Consider the following 17,260-nt stretch of genomic DNA (forward strand, 5'->3'; position numbering starts at 1 on the left):
TTGCTTTTGAGAGTGGCTTGACCATGAGTGGTTGGACCAAAAATGGCTTTGGTGGCGTTGAAAAAGCCTCAGTATCATTGGCGTCTGCTAGTTGTTGGATTTCCTGAGCTTTCTCCCTCCACCATTGTTTTTTCAGGTTCCGGGTGCTCGTCTTGAATGCAGCCTTGCATTCCTGATAGCACTTCCTTTTGGTAGCCGACTGTTGGTCATTTTGTAAGGTGATGAAAGCTTTTCTCTTTTCATCAATCAATTGTTGGAGTTGTTTGTCATTATTGTCAAACCAATCCTGATGTTTTTTTGACTTGAACCCAATTGTTTCCTTGCAGGATGCAATTATAACGTTCTTCAATAGATTTCAGTGTTCTTCGACAAATGGTGGGATTTGTTGAGGCAGTTGTTCTTGAAGTTTTTGTTGAAACCTCTGTACATGGTTAATGTCTTGAAGGACGTCAACATTGAATTTCTTGATGGTGTTCTGGTTTTGATGTTTCCTTTAGTGCCGAATCTTCATTCTCATGGTGGACGATATGAGACGATTGTCTGTCCAGCACTCGTCAGCACCAGTAACAGCTCTTGTTTTCAGTACATCTTGTTGGTCATGGGATCGTACGATGATATAGTCGATGAGGTGCCAGTGTTTGGAACGTGGATGCTGCCATGAAACTTTGTGCTTGTTTTTCTGGCAAAATAAAGTTTATGTAATCACCAGGTTGTGTTCAGCACATTTGGTGAGGAGGAGTGTTCCATTGGCATTGACCTTGCCAACTCCTTCCTTGCCGATTGTTCCGGTCCAGAACCTATGATCTTTCCCGACTATGGCATTGAAGTCTCCGAAGAGAATGATCTTGTCATCGTTGGGAACAGCGAAAAGGGCGTTGTCAAGTTGGGCGTAGAAGTTCTCCCTTACTTCGTCTTCAGCGTCCATAGTTGGAGCATAGGTGCTGATGATGGTGGTGTATTGGTTCTTGATGAGCTGGATTTGTAGAGCCATAAGACTTTTGTTGATCCCCAGTGGATGCTCTGTCAGCTTTTGAAGTTGGCTGTTTCGGATGGCAAAACCTATTCCATGGATCCTCGGTTGTTTAGGATCAAGACCTTTCCAGAAAAAGGTGTATTGATCTTGTTCTTCCTTTAGTTGCCCTTCTCCAGCTCTGCAGGGCTCGTGTGTTTGTTTCATGTGTACATGATGTTGCACTCCAAGAAGCACACGGTCCTTCACAAATCAATCAACTAATTCCTATGGCAAATGAACCAAGACGATTGGAGCTGATAGATTTGTTGCAGCCTTCATCCACCTTAACAGCCGTTGAGTTCAAGATAACTTTGTCTGCCTGGTCCGCTGTTGAGGTCTTGTAGGTTGGATTGTTCTTAGTCTGGACCCTCATCCTTGACCTCACTGCCAGAGGGGGGTGTGTGGTCTCAGCGACTCCAGCTGCAACCGCACTCACCGGCGCCAGGACCTGACTCCGGACTCACTCACTAGCTCCACGACCCGGTGCCTGTTGCACTCAGTGGCTCCCAGCCCCGGCTGCACTCACCAGCACCCGGCTTGTCGTGGTTGCACCGCCCCCGTCTGCGAACAGAGCAGACCCCGCCCGCGAACATAGCAGCCCTCTCCCGCGAACACAGCAGCCCGCAAACACAGCAGCCCCCTCCCGCGAACACAGCAGCCCGCAAACACAGCAGATCCCGCCCCAAGCACCCCCCGTCCGCGAACACAGCAGCCCCCACCCGCGAACACAGCAGCCCCTGAACACAGCAGACCATGCCCGAAGCAGCCCCCACCCGTGAACACAGCAGCCCCCACCCGTGAACACAGCAGCCCCCGCCCGCGAACACAGCAGCCCCCGCCCGCGAACACAACAGCCCTCGCCCACACTCCGCTCCTTCAGCTTTATTCTCGCCGCCGGTGATTAACAGCGGGTGCCGGAAGCGGCGTTCAAAACACACCAAAAACCTTTGTAATATTTCACTGTTCGGAATAAAGCTTTATGCACTTGTAGAACAGGAGAATGGCGAGTAAGTTGGTGAAAAATCCTAGCGCTATAGGGGATTGTTTTTGCGCAAATTTAAAAAAAACGCTAACTGGAAGAGGACAAAATGAGAGTTTTATAAGTATACTAGACCAAGGGGGACCCGTTGAGTCCCGTCCCCTCAACGCCAAGGGGGGGGGGAGAGAAGGGGGAGAGAGGCGGGGAGAGAGTGGGGGAGAGAGGGAGGAGAGGAGGGGGTAGTGGAGGGGGGGAGCAGAGGAGGGGGTGGAGAGGAGGAGGAGGAGTGGGGAAAGGAAGAGGAAGGGGAGAGGAGGAGGAGGGGGAAGAGGAGGAGGAGGTGGAGGAGGGGAGGAGAAGATGGTGGGAGAGGAAGAGGAGGAGGAGGGCGTGGAGAGGAGGAGAGGGGGAGAGGAGGCCGGGGGAGAGGAGGATGGGGGTGTGGGCAACGGCTTCAATCCAAAGCCCGGGGGGGGCAGGGGAGTGGGGAGTGAGGAGTGGGTAGAGCAGGCAGGGCCACGGCAAGGAGAGAGGAGATTGCTACCTTTTGGAGCTGGGGTTTCCGATTTGTAGCATCTTTTGAGTGGGCGGGGCCACGGCAAGCGGGCAGCCCTGCTGCCACAAGCGAGCAGGCGGGGCCACGGCGAGCGGGCGACGAACAAAGACCTGAGAGTCTGGGGGGGTGATGTCATTCGCAGCGCGTGGAAAACAGTGCACAGCGGGAAGCACTCTGCAGACCCATTGTGACATCATCAGCTTTGTTTATTTTCAAAGATATTTCAGATTTGTGAACAACTCGAGAAATAAAGCTCATCACACACACACACACACAAACACACACACACGCACACACACACGCACGCACACACACACACACACACACACACACACACACACACACACACACGCACACTCGCACATACACACTCAGACACTCACATACACGTGCACACATATCCAAGATCAGAATTACTGGACCGCGTGGTTGCGGGGGTGGGGGGGCAGCCTGCGGCGTCACACACACACTAACCACCCTCCTTGATATTATATTAATATTATTCATTGGCTCCTATTACCCTATTGACGCATATTCCCCAACTCGCGTCTAGAGAGGGAGCAGGGGTAGAGAGAGAGGGCAGAGAGAGAGGGGGCAGAGACAGAGAGAGAGGGGCAGAGACAGAGAGAGAGGGGCAGAGATGGAGAGAGATGGCAGAGAGAGAGGGGCAGACGGAGAGAGAGGGGCAGAGACAGAGGGTTAGAGGCAGAGAGAGAGAAGGGAGAGAGGGGGAAGAGAGGGGTGAGAGAGAGGGGGGGGTGAGTGGGGGAAGAGGGGGGAGAATGGGTGCGCGCTCTCTGGCTTTTCTGTTTTCTCGGGTGTGGGCCGTTTTTTCTTGCTGTGTCGGGTCTTGTTCTGTTGCCGTTTAGGGGTCGGCGGTCTCTCGATGTGACTGGTTCGGCTTTTGGTTTGGGGTCCGGTGTGTGGCGCATCATCAGAGGGGATGCTGGTTCGCGAACCTCCCTCCCAACTGAGAATGGGTGGTCGGGGTGCGGGGTGGGGGGGGGGGCGTGACATCACTCGCAGCACGAACAAGATGACAGTGGGGTTTTTTCAAAGTCTTGCGAGCGGCGCGGCCGGGCAACGTGACTCACAGCACGTGAACACAACGTGCAGCCATTTTGACGTTATCACATCATCAGTCAAAGCCAACGTTTTTCAATTTCAAAGTTATTTGAAATTTTTGAACATTTTCATAAATATCTCGGGAAATAAAGAACGAATTTTTCAGGTAAGACAATTTTGGACTCCACCAGATAAATCTCTACAAGAATATGTAAACATTTTAATGTAAGGGCGTCATTTTTCGGAGCAGATGTGATTATACACACACACACCCACACGCATGCCGCTACACCGGACCTACCGAACATAGCCGCCGGACCGGGGCTCACCGAATCTGGCCGCTACACTGTGTCCTACTAACCTCGTCCCCTAATCTGGCCGAATCGCGCCGCCCCACGACCATCTGGCCACCGGGACCTCCCACGCATCGCCCGTCGACCCGGACTCCACTACCCGTGGACTCCTGCCATCGATTCCGCCGACCCTCGCCACTCCACTGCCCCCCAGCAGCCTGCAGCCGTTGCCTTACCTGCAGCCTGGACTCAGCACTGGGCCTAAAGATTCCACACTGCAAATTCCCACTCCCCTGGGTTTGACTGCGCTGGGTCCTAGTGCCAGTCCCCCTAACCCTGATGACCTCAGTGGCTGTTCCACTGGGTCTTCCCCATCCCCCACAAACCATGTGACCTCAGCTCTTCCCCATCCACATTACAGTCTTCATGCCCCCCTCCTCCCTGACCACCCACCACCCCCCCACCAGACATCGCCTCGGCCTCAGTCCACTCACCTGCCCTCCTCCGGCCCCAACCCCCATCCCTGCCTTGTGTTCACCATCCCCCTTGACCTCCCCCTCTCCGACAGTGAACGGTCGGTCCTCGGCAGAGGCCTTACCTTTGTCCCCCTCAATCCCCACCTCAATGAGTTCCGCGCCCACTACGACTTGGAGCTCTTCTACCGTCACCTCCGCCTCACAGCATTCTTCCGTGGGAAGGAGTCCTCGCCCCCTATTGATGATCCCTTTTCCCGTCTCCAACGGACACCCTAATCGTGGACTCCAATCTCTCCCCCTGTCTCACTCCGATCTCTCCCCCCCTGAACGTACAGCCATCGACTCACTCCGCAACAACCCAGACTGGGTTATCAAACCCGCCGACAAGGGAAGTGCCATGGTAGTCTGGCGCGTTGATCTCTACAAAGCTGAAGCCACGCGCCAACTCTCGGACACCTCCTCCTACTTACCCCTGGACCATGACCCCACAGACAAGCACCAGGCCACTATCTCTTGCACCATCACTGACTTCATCCACTCCGGCTCCCTGCCCCCCCGAGCCTCCAACCTCATCGTTCCCCAGCCCCGCACGGCCCGATTTTACCTTCTCCCCAAAATCCGCAAATCTGACTATCCTGGTAAACCCATTGTCTCTGCCTGTTCGTGTCCTACCGAATTTATTTCCACATACCTTGATTCCATCCTATCCCCCTGGTTAAATCCCTCCCGACCTATGTTCAAGACACTTCAGACACTCTCCGTCGTCTCCGGGCATTCCTTTCTGTAGGACCCCATCCCCTCATCTTCACCATGGATGTCCAGTCACTCTACACCTCTATCCCCTAACAGGAGGGTCTCAAAGCCTTCCGGTTCTTCCTCGACCGGAGAACCAACCAATACCCATCCACTGATACTCTCCTCCGCCTAGCGGAGTTAGTCCTTACCCTCAATAACTTCTTGTTTGACTCCTCCCATTTCCTCCAAATACAAGGCGTAGCTATGGGCACGCGCATGGGCCCCTGCTATGCCTGCCTCTTTGTATGGTACGTCGAACAATCCTTGTTCGAGGCGTACCATGGCCCCATCCCCGACCTCTACCTCCGCTACATCAACGATTGCATTGGTGCCCCCTCCTGCACCCAAACACAACTGACTGACTTTGTCCGCTTCACCACTAACTTCCATCTGGCACTCAAATACACCTGGACCATTTCCAACACTTCCCTACCATTTCTTGATCTCACTATCTCCATCGCAGGTGATAGACTTCTGACCGACATCCACTATAAACCTACTGACTCCCATGGCTATCTGGACTACACTTCTTCCCACCCTGCTTTCTGTAAGGACTCCATCCTCTTCTCCCAATTCCTCCATATACGCCGCATCTGCTCCCAGGAAGAGGTGTTCCACACCAGGGCATCGGAAATGTCCTCATTCTTCAGGGAACGGGGTTCCCCTCCCCTACTATAGATGAGGCTCTCACCAGGGTCTCTTCAATACCGCATAACACTGCTCTCTCTCCCCATCCCCCCACTCGTAATAACGGCAGAGTCCCCCTAGTCCTCCCCTTTCACCCAACAAGCCGTCACATACAACAAATAATCCTCCGTCATTTTCGCCACTTCCAACGTGACCCCACCACTCGCCACATCTTCCCATCTCCCACCCCGTCTGCTTTCCGCAAAGACCGCTCCCTCCGTAACTCCCTGGTCAATTCTTCCCTTCCCTCCCACACCACCCCCTCCCCGGGCACTTTCCCTTGCAACCGCAAGAGATGCTACACTTGTTGCTTTACCTCCCCCCTCGAATCCATTCAAGGACCCAAGCAGTCATTCCAGGTGCGACAGAGGCTCACCTGCATCTCCTCCAACCTCTATTGCATCCGCTGCTCCAGATGTCAGCTGATCTACATCGGTGAGACTAAACGTAGACTTGTTTTGGCCAAACACCTCCGCTCGGCCCGCATTAACCAACCTGATCTCCCATGGCTCAGCACTTCAACTCCCTTTCCCATTCCGAACCCAACCTTTCTGGCCTGGGTCTCCTCCATGGCCAGAGTGAGCACCACCGGAAATTGGAGGCGCAGCACCTCATATTCCGTGTGGGCAGTTTGCACCCTAACGGCATAAACATGCTGTCTCCTCCTCTTCTCAGCTCTCCCTCAGCCCTCGGGCTCCTCCTCTTCTTTTCTCCTTTCTTCTCCCTGCCCTCCCCCCCCACCCATCCTACGTCAGTCTGTAGAAGGGTTTCGGCCCGAAACGTTGCAGCGGAGACCCGGCTCGGCACCGAAGCTGTAGCGGCGGCAGCAGCAGCAGCGGAGGCCTGACTCGGCCCCGAAGCTGTAACGGCGGCAGCAGCAGCAGCAGCAGCGGAGACCCGGCTCGGCACCGAAGCTGTAGCGGCGGCAGCAGCAGCAGCGGCGGTGACCCGGCTCGGCACCGAAGCTGTAGCGGCGGCAGCAGCAGCAGCGGAGACCCGGCTCGGCCGTGGAGCTGTGGCGGCGGCAGCAGCAGCAGCGGAGACCCAGCTCGGCCCCGAAGCTGTAGCGGCAGCAGCAGCAGCAGCGGAGACCCGGCTCGGCACCGAAGCTGTAGCGGCAGCAGCAGCAGCAGCGGAGACCCGGCTCGGCCCTGGAGTTGTGGCGGAGGTGGCAGCAGCAGCGGAGCCGCGGCTCGGCACCGAAGCTGTGGCGGCGGCAGCAGTAGCAGCGGCGGAGACCCGACTCGGCCCTGGAGTTGTGGCGGCGGCAGCAACCACCCGCGGAGATTGAACCGTCGCCTCGGCGCAGAGGGAGAACAAAGAGGGAAGAGACAGAGACTTTAAGATTTTGCCTTCCACCACAGTAAGGAGGTGTTTGGTGAACTCACTGTGGTGGATGTTAAATTTGTGTTGATTGTGTGTTTTTGCCATTTTTTAAATTATATGTATGACTGCAGGGAAACAAAATTTGTTCAGACCGAAAGGTCTGAATGACAATAAAACTAATCTAATCTAATCTAATCTAATCTAATCTATTTCCTTCGCTCCATAGATGCTGCTGCACCTGCTGAGTTTCTCCAGCACTTTTGTCTAACTTCCATTTTCCAGCATCTGCAGTTCCTTCCAAGATCCAAGATCAGAGGAGGAGGAGGAGGAGGAGGAGGGGGAGGGGGAGGGGGGGGGGAGGGGGAAGGGGGAGGGGGGGGGGGAGGGGGAGGGGGGGGGGGGGGGAGGGGGGGGGGGGGGGGGAGGGGGATGGGGGGGGGGGGGGGGGGGGGGGGGGGGGGGGGGAAGGGGAGGGGGAGGGGGAGGGGGAGGAAGAAGGGAGAGAGTAGGAGGGCAGGGAGAGGAGAAGGAGGACGGGGAGAGGAGGAGGAGGAAGAGGAGGGGAGAGGAGGTGGTGGGGGGAGATGAGGAGGGTTTATCGGGCAGTGGCTTCAATCCAGAGCCGGGGGGGGGGGAGGGGAGTGGGGACTGAGGACTGGGGAGTGGGGAGTGGGGAGTGGGGAGCAGGGCGAGCGGGCAGGCGAGGCCATGGCGAGGAGAGGGGAGCTTGCTGCCTTTTGTGCTGTGGTTTACGATTTATGTCTTTTGAGAGGATGGGTCCATGCAAGCGGGTGGGGTCACAGTGAGCGGGTGGGGCCGTCGGCGGACGGGGCCGACGGCAGGCGGGGCAGACGATGAGCGGGCGGGGCCACGGCTAGCGGGCGGTGAACAACGGACTGAGAGTCGGGGGGGTAATGGGGTAACTCGCAGCGTGTGGAAAGCAATCGGCAGCAGGCGCAGCAGCGCATGGAAAACAGTGTGAAGCAGGCCGCGCAAGCAGAACCATTGTGACATCATTAGCTTGTTTATTTTCTAAGCCATTTGAAAATGTTTAACATTTTCATCAATAACTCAAGAAATAAAGCTCAAATATTTCAGGTAAGACGTGTTCTGAATCCACGGGATAAAACTCTACATGAATATGTAAACATTTTACCGTCACGGCTTCGTTTTTCGGAGCAGATGTGATTACACACACACACACACACACACACACACACACACACACACACACACACACACACACACACACACACACACACACACACACACACACACACACACACACACACATCCAAGATCAGAGTTTTAATAGTTAATAGATAAGATAGATGTACAAATTGTACATGCCAGTCCTAATTCTTGTTGGCACTCAAATAGCACAGTAACTGCCACTGACTGAAAAAGTTATGTTCTTACTGCAGAGCCCCAGGGGGAATATATGTATTCACATAGTCTTTTCCCATGTATTTAGTAACAGACTCAATTGCATAAATAACATGACTGATGGTTCAGGGAGAGCTAAGGACCACTTTTATTTGACTACAAATGCCATCACAAGGTTTGGAATAGTGGATAACATCATTCTAAAGAAGCAAATGATAAATCAATGATCTAAATTTTCACAAGCACAACAATAAACTTAATGTTCAAAATAGCATTGCAATGTTGGTAGAATTCAACATGACTAAGTATAACAGAGTTTAAAGAATCACAGCCTTATCTAGATTCAGTTTACAGGTATTTCAGTTTAAAATTAGCATTCAATTTCCAGGCTTATTTTGTTACACTGGCAAAGCATGTTGTTGGAGTTTACAATGGCAAAGTATGCTTTCAGTTTTAAATATGTCACTTGGGTGTATGCTAGTCTAAAAATACATGACCCCTTTTCTGTGAGTAGCATTTTAACAACTCCATGGAAACAGCTTTGAAATCCTCTGAGGTGTTACTGCTACCAGCCCCATGAGAATTGATGTTGGACAAATCTTTCAGTCATATGTCTACCCCAGTTCAGTGCGGAGAAACAAATAGAGTTGTTGGTGGAACGCAGCAAATCAAGCAGCATCTGTTGAGAGAAATGGAAGACTGTTTTTGGTTTGAACCCTTCATCTACGCTGAAAGAGCAGAAAGGGAGTAATCAGTATGAAGAGGTGGGGGGAGGGCTGAGGCAAGGGGCAAGAGCTAGTAAGCAATAGGTAGATGCAGGTGAGGTGGGGTTGATTTGCAGATCACAATCTGGTCAGGGAGGGAAGGATAGTGATAAGTGGCGAACAAAAGGCTGCAGATTCTGGAACCTGGATTCTTGAAAGGAAGGTGAAGAAAGGAGTAGGAAGAAACAGCAGATGCTGATTTGACAAAATGTGTGGGAAGGAACTGTGGAACAGGCAGCATCTCTGGATAGAAGGAATGGGTAACGTTCGGGTCGAGACCCTTCTACAGAATGTGAATAGAGTCTGAAGAAGGGTCTTGACCCGGAAATGTCACCCATTCCTTCTATCCAGAGGTGCTGCCTGTCCCATTGAGTTACTCCAGCGTTTTGTGTCAATCTTAGATAAAGAAAAGAACTGGATGAGGAGGGAATATAGCAGATAGAAACACCGGGGTGGGGGGGGGGTTCCACTGGGATAGTGTGTGGGGAAAAGAAACAAGTTAATAGGGGGAAGGAAGGGGGGGGGGGTAAAACAGGAAGTAGGGGTGTGAGTGAGGGCCTGGATAGATGGAAGGAGAAGAAATGTATTGAGAGGATGTGGGTTACTAGAAGCGAGATAATTGAATGATCATGCTCTATGATTGTAGACTACATGGGATAAATATGAGAGCTGTTCCTCTAGTTTGCATTTGGCAGTGGGAGGGGCTGAGGCAAGACAAATCGATGTGGGGACCGGAAGGAGATTAAAAATGGCTGGCATTTGGGAAATCTGAATGTGCACAGCAGACAGCGTGCAGGTGCCCAGGAAGGCGATCATCTAGTCTGCGTTTGGCGTCATTCATGTAGAGGAAGGAACAACACTGAATGCAAAAGCCTGAGGTTTCTGAATGGAGGTGGGGACGGAGTTGAAGAGACAGGTGTTACACCCTCTACGGTACAATGTTAGTGCCTGGGGAAGGGGAAGGATGGCTGGCGAGGGATGAGTGAATCAGGGAGTCACAGAGCAAATGGTCCCTGCAGAAAGCCAAAAGAGATAAGAGGAAGATGTGACTGGCGATGGTATTTGTGTTAGTGTGCCTTCTCAGTGTCAATCTGCATTTGTCATTATTGCCTCCAAAATACTTATCGTGTTCTGTAATTCCCTAATCAGTCTCCCCTGAAAACCCTGCTCGAAATGTTCCTAAAGTTTATTACATTTCCTTTGCTGGATTGCAGTAACCTAATTGGATGAACAATATTCAGCTCTAAATACTTTAAATTGCTGTCATTAAATTTGCATTTGTGAGCATTATTTATACTTCAGATTTACATATTTGGGAGAAGACGCATTTCTTTACCACAATTCCAGCAGAAATTCAAGGTTTGAAATCAATTATGCTTGATAAAGGGTTGTCAAATTCTCCTCTGACTGTGCTGGAAAGCTGGAGAAGTTGTTTATATGCACCATTCTTACATTCTGGTAGCTTCATTTTTGTTATAGATGTAGAGAGCTGTGCTGCACAGAAACAGGGTTTCCGGCACCACTTTCCCATGCTGACCAAGATCAGCCATGATTGATTGAGGGGACTCGATGGACTGAATAGCCCAATTCTACTCCTATGACGTGAACTTCTACACTAACCCTACCTACCTGTGTTTAACCAATATCCCTATAAACCTTGTCCAGGTTTCTTTGGAATGTTGTGATAGCACAGGTCCAGCACCTCCTTTGATCCGGACAAAAATACAAGAGCACATGGAAGTCCCGCTGAAAATGTGGGGTCTAGGCCGGGTGAGGCAGCTGATCTTGACCTCATCGGGACTTCCACGGCTGATCAGCAGGTCAAATTTGCCCCCTGCAACCAGGGCTCTGATCCATTCTCATAGTCGACTTCCATGGCCAATCAGGGGGTTCAATTTGCCACCTGCGGCCGAGGCTCGGGAACTCCGCCTGGTCAGAGCCGGCAGATCCATTCCCATAGCTGCCTTCTGAGGCCGACTTTGCAAGTCCCCCCGGCTATAACCTCTGTTGGTCTGGAAAAATGGATAATATGGCCAGGTTCTGGAACCAAGGGTGCCAGAAAATCGGTGATAGACCTGTACCTGCTTCAATCACCTCCTCTGGCAGCTCATTCCATATACCCTCCACCCTCTGTGTGAAAAAGTAGCCCCTCAGATTCCTATTAAATGTATCCCCTCTCATTTTAAACCTATATCCTCTGGTTCTTGATTATTTTTTTTTTATAGTTTTTATTTTTAATGGAAGCAATTGTACAAAAAAGAATGACTTAACAGTTCTACAACTCTAGCACAGCTTCAATTTTAACATTTTACAAACAGAATATTAAATTGAAATAACAAAAAAGAGAGAAGAAAGGAAAGAGAAAGATGAAAAGAAGGAGAAAGAAGAGGAGATATATCCGTCGACCCACCCATGCGCCGGCTCACCCAGCCTTACAATCAGTTTTGAGTGTGTTCAACCATTGTATTGTTCAAGAAATTCAATAAAAGGAGACCATTGTAGCGGCACCAAACATGGTCAGGAAAAGGTCAGACATCAGGCTGGTTCAAACAGTAGTTTTTATTCAGTTGTTCCAGGTAAGTTTGATCCGCTAACGTAATTGTCATTGCTGCTGTAGCTGAGCGAGGGCGTGGGTCGGGACGGAGGGGCCCGCAGGCGCAGTTGACGCTCCGGTTGTGGGCGATCCCGAGGTATGCCGATGGGTGCGATGAGACCGATGCAAAAGCCACCGGACAGAAGAGACACAGTCGCATCTCCTCGACCAGCTAAGGGATCGTGTCTTGAGAAATATGATCCCCCAGCAACGGCTGGGAGACGTCGGTAACAATTAAGAAAAAACGAAATAAAATAAATAAACTGATTGCTAAACCCGGCGTGGTGATACAGTGTGACCAAAGTGAAAAGAAACAATGCAAACTACAGTGAGCAATCACGTTCAAAGTGGTAGGTGAGTACAAATTGTCCAGTGTCCATGGTGCAGGATGTGAAGCTGTGCTGGAAAACCAGAGGTTGCAGTGACAGCCTCCGACCTGAATGAGGCACTGTTACCGGTGGTCAGGCTGCTGGGATGGCATCCGGCCTGAAGATGGCGCTGTGGACGGTGGTCAGGCTGCAGTGACGGCAGTCGATCTGAGGGTGGTGCTGTTGCCGGTGGCTGCAGGGACGGCATCCGGCCGAAAAGTGGCACTGTGGACGGCGATCGGGCTGCAGTGATGGCAGCCGACCTGAGGGTGGCATTGTTGCCGGTGGTCAGGCTGCAGGGATGGCATCCGGTTGGAAGGTGGCGCTGTGGACGGCGATCAGGGAAGGTCGAGCTTCTCTTCCGGCCTGCCGCGACGGCCATTTTTGTAGTCGGGCGGCTGCTTGTTTCAGTAGGCCGTGGAGGCCATTTTGCCGGTCGGCGGAAGCGGCCTTAACCAGCGATTCTAGACCCCGCTGCTGGGCCGGACAGGCAGCCAGCGCCCAGGGATCTTCAGGGTCCACGCCGGTGAGGAGCAGAAGGGTATCTTCGGCAGTCACCCCAGGTAAGCCCGCACTATCGGCTAGGCCCTGGGCAGCGGCCGGCGGGGAAATGGGCAGGCCCACTCTCTCCCCGCTCCCGGGGCCGTCGGGCGTGCGTCAGTGATGCTGAGGGTGGGGGGCTGCTACACTCGCAGCTCCTGCAGCAGCTGGTGGGGCAGCGGCGGCTGGTGGAAGAGCGACAGCTGGTGTGGAAGCAACGGCAGCCGCGGCTTCTCAGCTCCTGTGAGCAGCAGATGGTGGGGAAGCGACGGCAGCCACAACCTCTCCGCTCCGGTGGTCAGCTCTGGGCAGGTCATGTGGGAGAGCTTGGCGGCCGTCACACAAGGCCTGGACCGAACCCCTTGACCCGGGCAGCCTGCGGCATACCTTAGGGTAGGGCCGGTTTGGCGGCAGCGTCATTCTGCAGGGCTGGGTAGTTGGCTGCAGACATCAGGTCTCCCGAGGCTGCATGCGTCAGGAGAAATCCAAATTCAATTTGGATAGTCGGGGTCACCAATGTAGCGGCACCAAATGTGGTCAGGAAAAGGCCAGATGTCAGGCTGGTTCAAACAATAGTTTTTATTCAGTTGTTACAGGTAAGTTTGTTCCACTAACGTAATTGTCATTGCTGCTGTAGCTGAGTGAGGTTGTTCTCTCAAGCTCAGCTACCCGATGACTCCCCAGATCTCAAGGTGAGATAAGCTTATGTAGCAGGACACTCCCCTTAGCCCATGATGTCACGTGCCAGCACTCGTAGCTACTGACGAGGGTTCGATCATAATTGGTCTGTGTATCAGCTGACGCCACACCATATTTTGAAGAATTGATTTGGTTTGTCAGTCAAGACAAACCTAATTTTTTCTAGATGTAGTGTCTCTGTCATTTCCATAATCCACATCTTCACTGAGGGGACTGTTGGCTTTTTCCAAAATTTAAGTATAAGTTTTTTTGCTGTGGTTCTTGATTCTCATCCTCTGGTTAAAGGTTTATTGAAGGGTGAAATGTCTAAGTCCTCCTGATAGGCAAACAATAGGAAAGGGGCAAAGCTGGGAGTTGAATCTTTCTACACTGGAATCATCAAACACACTCTCCGCATTCTACAACAGATTGTGTGGCTGATAGACTAGATATACTGTACACTGGCAATGTTTGGATAGAAACATCCTCATTCCAGACTGTTTATAGGTGTGGGCAGGGCTGCCAACATTGAGTGAAAGTTGGGAGTGAGAAATTGAGAGAGACCAAACCTAAGGGAACAAAGCGGCTGAAGGGGGGGGGGGGGGTGTTACCCATCCCATTGGTACGGAGCTTTTGCATTTTTCAGCTTGAAATTGTGCAATCTGGTGCATACTGTAGCGAGTCTTTTAACTTACACTTGAATGCAATATTTATGCTTTAAATTGGATTACATATGAATATGGTCAGGCTAAATTACATTCCTAATTACATTCCACAGTAGAGCCAAGCTCTGATCAACAGGTGCAGCACATGAATGATCTTCGTGTATTCATGTATGGAATCAAATTATAATCAAGCACTTGGCCCATGTTGACCAACCTGGGTCTCACTGCACACCTGGTACTACGCCTGACCCTGGCTCCAGTTGCATACCTTCTCTCATTCCTGACCCCGAGTCCAGCCTTACACCTGGCCCCCTATTCTACCCTGATCATAGCTGCTTAGCTGATTAGGTTCCCAGTGCTGAACACTCCCATTGTCCCAGCTTTGACTGCACACCTAGTACTATTCCAGACCTTGACTCTGGATGCACACTTGGCCTTGCTCCTAGTCCCTCTGCACTGATAATATATCTGGCCCACACATAAAGCCCCATATCTGACCCCCTGGACTTAACTTCTGACGTACCTAGTGTGATCAATTCTGTGTGGGAGTCCAAATTTAGAATTTTAGAAAAAATTTCGAAAATTTCCCTCCAGAAATTGTGTGACTTTATACAGGAGGCAAAATAAGGGGTTCCTGAAGGAGACATTTATCACAAATAGGGGGACATTTGGGAAGATCTTATTCAGTTTAGACTTTGAATAATAAAGTCTATGCAGTATTTTAAATTGTATTAGCGAGTGCCTAACATTAAGAGAACAGTTGTGTATATATAGAAGGCTTTCCTCCCAACTATCTTTTAAAATTGTTAGGCCCAGTTCATCTTCCCAAGCTCGCCTAATTATTTCTGACGATGGGGTTTGTATATTTAAAAGGGTATTATAAAGGTACGATATTAACTGATTTGGATCCGACTTTCTATTCATGCATTCTTCTAGTATGTCTGGAACTATATATTGACTATCTTGGGTATGTGATTTCAGATAGTCTCGTATTTGCAGATATCTAAAGTATTGGCTACCTTTCAGATGATATTTCGACTGTAATTCTTGAAATGAGTCCCCATCTCATAAAGGTCTCCCAGCTTTTTAATTCCTAAGCTTTCCCATTGTATAGATGCCTTATCTAAAGTAGACGGCTTAAATGAGGGTTTGTTGGTGATTGGTAAGAGAAGAGATAAATTTCTCAATTTAAGGGTTGACCACTTGTTTCCAGATTCATAAGGTGCTATGGATTATCACATTTTTTTCATATGCTGATTTCTTCAGATTGATTAGGGAGAGAAGAATTGCGCCTATATTAAAAGGCAAACAATCTTCTCTGCATTATTAGCCAGTTTACCTGTTATATGTATCGTCCATCCAATAGATTAAATTTTTAATATTCATTGCCCAGTAATAGTAAAGAAAATTAGGGAGAGCCAGTCCAGCGATTTCTTTGGGTTTACATAAATGTCGTTTATGGATTCTGTGAGTTTTGTAATCCCAAATAAAGTTTGTGATCACAGAATCGAGTTTTTTACAAAACATTTTAGGGAGAAAAATCGGTATTGATTGAAATAGGTACAGGATTGTGGAAGGAAGATCATCTTTATGGCATTTATTCTACCTATGAGGGAGATTGGAAGCGTTTTTCAAAATTGAATAAGGTTTGGTAATTAATGGTGGAAAATTTGCTTGAAATAAAGAAGGGTATTTTCTAGTTACGTAAACTCCAAGATATTAAAATTTTTCCGTAGCAATTCTAAAAGGAAATTTTAGAAGGTGTGTCGAATCTTGAGGTTTTATTTACATAATTTCACTTTTGTTCCAGTTTATTCTATAGGATCTGAAAAGGAACCGAATTCTTCTATAAGATTTAGCATGTTTGGAATAACTTGGGAGTTGGTAATATATAGTAGTACGTCATCTGCATACAGTGATATCTTATTATTAGAATATTTAGTATTATAGCCATGAATGTTTGGATTTACTCTTATTATTTCAGCTAAAGGTTCGATCTCAAGGGCAAATAACAGGGGCACACCCCTGTCTATTGCCCCAGGATAATTGAAATTTAGGTGAGAGTGTGATTAGTCAGTATTCTGGCAGTCGGCTTGTTATATAACAACTTTATCCATGAAATAAAATTTTCTCTTAATTGAAATTTTTGCAATACTGTAAAAAGATATTTCCATTCTACTTGGACAAATGCTTTTTCTGCGTCAAATGAAATAATTGATAAGTCTTCTTTTATCGTTCTATGTGAGTACATTATATTAAACAGGCATCTCAAGTTGTTGAACGAGTGTCTTTTGGGTATAAACCAAGTTTGATAAGCGTGTATTAATTTACTAACGTATTTGCTTAGTCTTCTTGCCAGGGTTTTAGCTAATATTTTCTGGTCTGTATTTAGCAGAGCTATTGCTCTATATGATCCCAGGTCTTCGAGATCTTTATCTTTTTTGGGTATCAGCGTAATAGTTGATTCGGCTAAAGTTTGTGGTAGCGTCTGTTGTTTAAATGCATGTTTATAAAGGGCTTGTAAACGCGAGGAGATTAACTCATGAAATGTTTTATAAAATTCATTACTGAACCCATCTGGGCCTGGTGTTTTACCATTATTCAGTGATTGTGGGAGGACCGTCTGGAGGAGGCTCACGAGAGGAAGATGGCCAAATATGAAGAGCTGGTCATAGACTGCCACAAGCAGGGCTGGAAGGCAAGGTGTATGCCCATCGAGGTTGGCTGCAGAGGTTTTACAGGGCAATCGCTCTACAAAGCCTTGAGTGCACTGGGCATCAACGGAGTGGCGAGGAGAAGGGCCATCAAGAACACCACAGAGGCAGTGGAGAAGGCCTCGAGATGGCTCTGGATCAGGAGAGGAGGTCCATGGGGAGGAGTGAATGCCACCTGAACACAAGTCGTGGTCTGATCAACCACGGCTGGGTCGCCTGGGTGCGGGTATCTGATGTTGAAAGACCCGAAACACCCAATGATCCCAGGTTACATCACTGATGATGTGTTCAGGAGCATCTATCGATGTATTTGTATCAATTAATCTGCGCTCCTAATTCTTTATGTTCCGCCGCGTTAAGTGA

The 17,260-nt window shown here is 49.9% G+C and overlaps 1 long non-coding RNA gene across 1 annotated transcript; it reads right to left on the minus strand.

The window, feature by feature from the left end:
• Positions 1-2,595: 2,595 nt before the first annotated feature.
• LOC116971739 lies at positions 2,596-3,667 on the minus strand. The gene is made up of 3 exons (XR_004411600.1): positions 3,633-3,667; positions 2,652-2,657; positions 2,596-2,606 (listed from the first exon to the last, which is right to left on the minus strand). It is a non-coding gene; the product is annotated as an uncharacterized LOC116971739 (long non-coding RNA).
• Between the last annotated feature and the right edge of the window lie 13,593 nt (positions 3,668-17,260).

This window comes from Amblyraja radiata, chromosome 4, assembly GCF_010909765.2.
Source record: "Amblyraja radiata isolate CabotCenter1 chromosome 4, sAmbRad1.1.pri, whole genome shotgun sequence".
In the NCBI taxonomy this organism is placed as follows: domain Eukaryota; kingdom Metazoa; phylum Chordata; class Chondrichthyes; order Rajiformes; family Rajidae; genus Amblyraja; species Amblyraja radiata.